Source organism: Hipposideros armiger, unplaced genomic scaffold, assembly GCF_001890085.2.
Source record: "Hipposideros armiger isolate ML-2016 unplaced genomic scaffold, ASM189008v1 scaffold_80, whole genome shotgun sequence".
NCBI classification, from domain to species: Eukaryota; Metazoa; Chordata; class Mammalia; order Chiroptera; family Hipposideridae; genus Hipposideros; species Hipposideros armiger.
Genome location: NW_017731430.1, coordinates 1,314,446 through 1,320,497, shown reverse-complemented (window position 1 = coordinate 1,320,497; position 6,052 = coordinate 1,314,446).

The following is a 6,052-nucleotide window of genomic DNA, read 5'->3' as shown; positions in this document are numbered from 1 at the left end:
TATGTGGGATCCGAACCGGGGCCCTCTGGCATCCCAAGCGAGTTCTTAACCATCGCGCCACTCGGCCGGCCCAGTTAACTACTTTTTAAAAAACCCCAAAACTGAAGGATCTTACAAGTTAGCCTGTTATTGTTTCATAGATGCTGGCAGAAGACATGAGAGTCTTGATCAGAGACTGCGTTACTTATGGCAAAGCCAGCACGAGCATAACGTTGTGTTGGTTCTCTGTTGTTCCCCCCAAGTCCCATCGGGGTGTGACACAGAGGGGTGCAGGTGGACGCTATGCATGTAGTGAGTTGTGTCACACTGAGGAACACTAAATTTGAGGACTCCACTGCTTTTATAATGAGAGGTAAGCAAGCCTTTTCTTTGTCTGGTGGGGGACATTATCTCATCCCTCAAGGCTGTTTGTTACAAGCACACCCCAGAGAAAAGAGCTGTCAGTGCCTTACATCCTTGGCATAACCAGTAAGGACATGCAAGGACACTCCGAGCCCTTGGCGATTGCCACTCCCCAAAATTACATGTATGTGCAATTTTCTGTCTAGGTTGCTATGAGGCTGGTAGGTGGGGATAAGTGAAGATGCTTGAGTGGAGAAGGAAGTGTGCAGGAAGAGAGAAAGGCAGTTCTTCTCAGATAGAACTTAGGGTTCTGTTATCAGAATCTCAGTGATAAATTTTACCTAGAAGATTGTAATGATTTAAAATCTTAGCTGGAGTAATTTTGCTGCCAGGGAGGGTCTATCTATCATCTATCTCATCTATCATCTTTCTACCTACCTACCTACCCACCTGTCATCCATCCATCCATCCTTCTAATATCATGAGTTGCAGAGATTAGCACCTTTATTAGTAAGTATTATGTACTTGACAAAACATCTCTGTAGTTTATTCTCAAATGCTGTATTACCTGGTAAAGAGAGTGGAGTGGTGGGTCTTTGGGTGGCAATGGGCCCTCCCAGGAGACCCTTCCTGTAATTACAATGCATTAGTGGCCACCTACAAAGTTATTGGTGATTTTGACGTGAAGAACTTCTATAGTTCTTAAGCTAGCAAAAATAACACAGTAAGCCTAAATTGGAATTCTAAGATTGAATAGCAAGAACATTAAAAAAGCATAATTATTGATCCTTCCATAACACCTCTGAAATAAATGTAAGGTTCGAATGCATTCAGCAGGGTAAGAACATTATTTTTAAAGAATCAATACATATATTATATAGTTGTAAGGCTTACTATGAAAAATATTTCAGTAGAAAATTGCTCCAGGGGCAAATTATTGGAAGAAATTTAGATAGTGTTTTTTATTTCTACTCAGAATTTCTGTATTACAACATATCAAAAATTATACCAAGAAACTTTCACCAGGCCACTGACATAATAAAATAATGATGGCAACTGGAATGTTGATAAGATGACAGTTTTCTATTGTGGTGAAAACAAGCTGTCTACAACTTTAGCGAATTAAAAAATAAGTCATTTGTTTATCTCATGAACCTGCAGTTTGAACTTATAAGGAGAGAACTTACTTCCTGTCTCTCTTTCTCTCCACGATGTGAGAACATAAACAGGAGAACTCTCACCAGGAACTGAACTGGACGGCACCTTGATCTTGGACTTCCCAGTGTCCAGAACTGCGAGAAATAAATTTCTGTTGTTTAAACCACCCAGTCTGTGGTGTTTTGTTACAGCCTGAACTGTCGTAAGACAACTAAGAGCATTCATTCCTTTTTCTTGGTATTTTCTATGCTGATTATTAAAAGTATTCCAGAATTATGGTGTTGTCCCTGGCTCTAGAGAATTCTCATTTTTATTTGTTTTTTATTAAAAAAGATGCTTCACTCTGAGTTCACCAGCTTGACATTTTTGTTGAATCTCAATTGTATGAAGCAATACTCAAGGCGAAAACCTGTAATCCAATTAAAATAAATTATTTGCCTTATAATCCAAGAAATTGGATCATTTACCTTTATTCTGCTCATTATTTCTGGTATACAAATTCATGATGCATAGACTTAACATCTCTTCACCAACTTTTCAATCTCCAATGACTATTGTCTAATTTTTAGAGCTGCTTAATTCCCTTTCTGGGCTTTTCCTGCCATATCACCTCAGTGAAACCTCTCACTCTGTTCTGTGGAACTTAACACTTAACTCACTGCCATTTTGTGTCCTTTCTCCAGTTTATCAGTGCTGCAGCATCAGATTAGAACAAGTATTTTATTAAAGATTTTTTTTTTAATTGGGTAATTGGGGGGATGGGAACAGCACTGGGGAATTAGGGGAAGGGGAACAGACAAGTTGCTGTCGTTTTGCTCTTCAATCTAGTTGTGGAGGACGCCGCCCCACTNAATACACATTTTTTAGAATTAGTTTCAACTGTACAACACAGTGCAATAGTTATACTTTTTACCCCTTGAGGTGACAACCCCCATCGCCCAATCCACCACCCCACTTCCCCCCAAATATCATACATATCTATTACAATTCCCTTGACACCATTCCCACACCGTCCACGTCCCAAGACTACATATATATATATATATATATATATGTATATATTCACTTATAGTTGACATACAATATTATACAACATCAGCTTCAGGTGTACAGTGCAGTGATCAAGCCTCTACCCCCTCCGTGAAGTGGTCTCCCTGACAAGGCGTGTGACCATCTGACACCCTTAGAATTCTTGATAAGCCTCATCGACACATGGTTCAAAGCAGAGAGTCAGACTCAGCTCATCTCTGGGTCCTGCCACTCATTAGCTGCGTGACCAAAGGTAAAATAGGGAACCTCTGTGCCCCGGCTTCCTTCTTTATAAAATGGAAGTCACCACAGTTGTCTCAGAGTTGCTGTGAGGATTAAATTGTTGAAAGAAATTCCTTAAAACAGTGTCTGGCATATTATACGTGCTTGATAATATTAGCTCCTACTGGTTTTCTCCTTTGTCCTGGTTTTCAAACATTTTTGTACAGAACCCCTTTGGCAACTTTTCTTACCTACCTCTGTTATGAAGAATCGTGGCTTCCTCATCAGTTTAACTGTCAAAGTTCCGCCCCCCCCCACACACACACATTCAGGGGGGTGGGGGCATGATCTCTAGAATAGGCCAATTCAAACAGCAGAAAAGTGGAAAATTTCAGAAAAAAGTGTACGTTTTAGAAAGGCATGTGTGTGTGTGTGTGTGTGTGTGTGTGTTTTATAATTCCATTTATGTAAAAATTTAGGACTTGCAACACAATACTCTGTACTATATATAAATACATTCATATAAGGAGAAGTATGAAAATATTCATGAGAAGGTGACACCAGTAGTGCCCCCTTGACAGGAGAGGAAGGGACTCTTTTCAGGAAGGGGGACATAGGGGCTTCACATATATATGTCTTACTAAAAAAAAGATCTGAGGCAAGTATGGCAAAATGTTAAGATTTGACAAGGTTGGATGGCAGGTATGTGTTTATTATTATCTATACATAATAAGTTTGAAATCTTTTATAAAATCTCTTTGAAAGTAAAAGCATTCACAGTACATTTGGGCCTTAACAATTCTAAATAACAGATTTAGAGGCAATTGACCCTCATTGCCTCTCCAAATTAACCAACGCCTTGACTAAACAGGCTAAATTGGCTTATGTTGTTAGCCCTGGTGATGGTATACTTATTCTTCCCAGTAGAGGTCACTATGTAATGAAATATTTAGTTAAACAATACAATACATTAGTATACTTCCGCCCCAGGCAAAGGTTTTCAATTAAAAAAAAATTATGAAATTCTTTCTTACGAGCTCACTTGCAAACTTCATTAAGCAATTCGTGAATTGGGCAGCATCCCACCTAGCAAGTAGACGGGTGCTCCAATTAATTGTATAAAATGGAAGGTTTTTATAGGGAAAAAGAGGGTGCAACCAAGAAGTTAAAAGAGTGGATTATTTTAGGCAGGAGTACCTTCCCTAAAGGGAGAGCTAGGGGTTTTTATCAGGCAGATTATCGCTAAAGTGGATTAAGAAATTTCAGATTGATTGGTTTAAAATTTTACTCCTGGGAGACGTGAAAACTAATTAAGTTAGTTTATTACGTTTTGGTTTGGCTTAGCAAAAGTGACTCCATCTTGGTCACATTGTTTCTTTTTTTAGCACGAGTAACATTCACAAATGTGAATTACTATGTTTGCTCTTTTGGCTTTAGGAATTTCTTCTGATTTCAAAATCTAAGATTCCTCTCTGTGCTCTCCACAGAGCACCAATGTGGTCCCTATTGGAACCAAGTACATGAGAATCAGGGTGCCACTCAATCAGAGGGCCCTCGAGAAGGTGGAAGAGGCCCAGGTGGCACCCACTTACACACACCAGAAGACAGAGTCATCTTGAAACTGCCGCCAAGCTCAGCGTTTGAGAAGATGGCTGATGATGGTGGCAGGTGGAATAGGACCTTTCCTGCTTCCTCCTTCTTCTCTTCCAACGTGCCAGCCCTGGAGGGATCAAACTTAGGTAGTAAGAAAACAGAAACAGAGATGCCAAGCGAGTCCCCACCCCCACCCCAGGCTTCTATTCTGAATCAGGCTCGCAGTGGGAGGAGAGATTTGACATGAAATCAAATTCAGAGTTTTGATTACCTTTCTGGACCGCCCATTCTATTCACTGTATTTGTCTTGTGTTTGTTCATTAAAGTGACCATAGGACCTAAGTAAGAGGAAAGAACAGAAAAGTCAGGGACCTGGCAAAATTTTCATCAAGGGTCCGGGTGAAATAATCCACCTTAAATGAATGTAAGAGAAAGATAAAATTTAAAAAAATAGGTGAGTTTTGGTTAGGTCACGATTGGTGCTTCTTCAACAATTTCAGATACTCAAATACACACAGAAAGAGTTTCCACTTAAAGCAGCGTTTCTCAATCCGGTCACAGTTGCCATTTGGGGCCAGATCATTCTTTGTTGTGGAGGCTGTCCTGTGTACTGTAGGGTGTTTCTAGCAGCCCTGTCCTCTATTTACTAGATGCCGGTAGCAACCCTCCCCTTCTCCCACCAGCCGTGACAACCAAATTTGGATATTGCCAAATGTCCCTGGCGGGGAGAGGGGGTGGCAAATTGCCCCTAGTTGAGAAACACTGATTTAAAGTAATGCTTTTGTAAATCAAAGATTTTTCTTTGGTCATTCAAAGAATGATCCTCTAATTTATTTGTTTTGGAAATCTGGATGGTCATGCTGTACATTTTTTGTTGTTGTTGTTTTATTTTTTTGTTTTTCATGTTGTTTTGTTTTTTTAGTAGGATATAACAGCAGCCCTACTTTTGTGGTTATGCTCATCCTGAAACCAGTTCACAGAATTTTTGTGGAAAATTTATCTCACATTGGCCCAAATTGCTGACATACTTTTGAGCCAGGCACAATGAATAGTCTGTTGCTTAATAGCTATATTATGTTTACAGTGCTTTTAATCTTATTAAGTGAAAATTTAAATAAACTCGATGCTCCCTTTTATTTTGTGAAATAGCAAATGATGATTACATTATCCCAATTTATTGTTGTTATTGGACTCTTATGCTAAAATCTTACCGAAGGAAAACCGTCTTGTAGCATCTGGTGCTAGATAGAAAACTTAGGTGTAACTTTTTTAAAAAAACCTGTTTTCCAAGAAATTTGCTGGGCTTCAGCAGCTGTGACACAATAGGCTATGACCGACTGCTTCGGCCACACAGATTCTTCCTTGGCAACAGCAGAAAGAGAAGCTAATGGAGTAGAGTAAACCCTGCCACCACCTGCAAATTCAGAAGCTTGGATCTAGAAAATTCCCTTCCACATCTCAGAAGCACATGTTTTTTGATTGGGAAGTAAATGATAGAACTAGTTTTTGTGTTTTAACGTACTCTACCTCCCATACCCTAGATACTGCTTTATTTCTGACCAACATTTTAGTTAACTACTTTTTTTTTTTTTAAGATTTTTATTGGGGAATTAGGGGAATGGGAACAGCACTGGGGAATTGGGGGAAGGGGAACAGACAAGTTGCTGTCATTTTGTTCTTCAGTCTAGTTGTGGAGGACGTTGCTTCA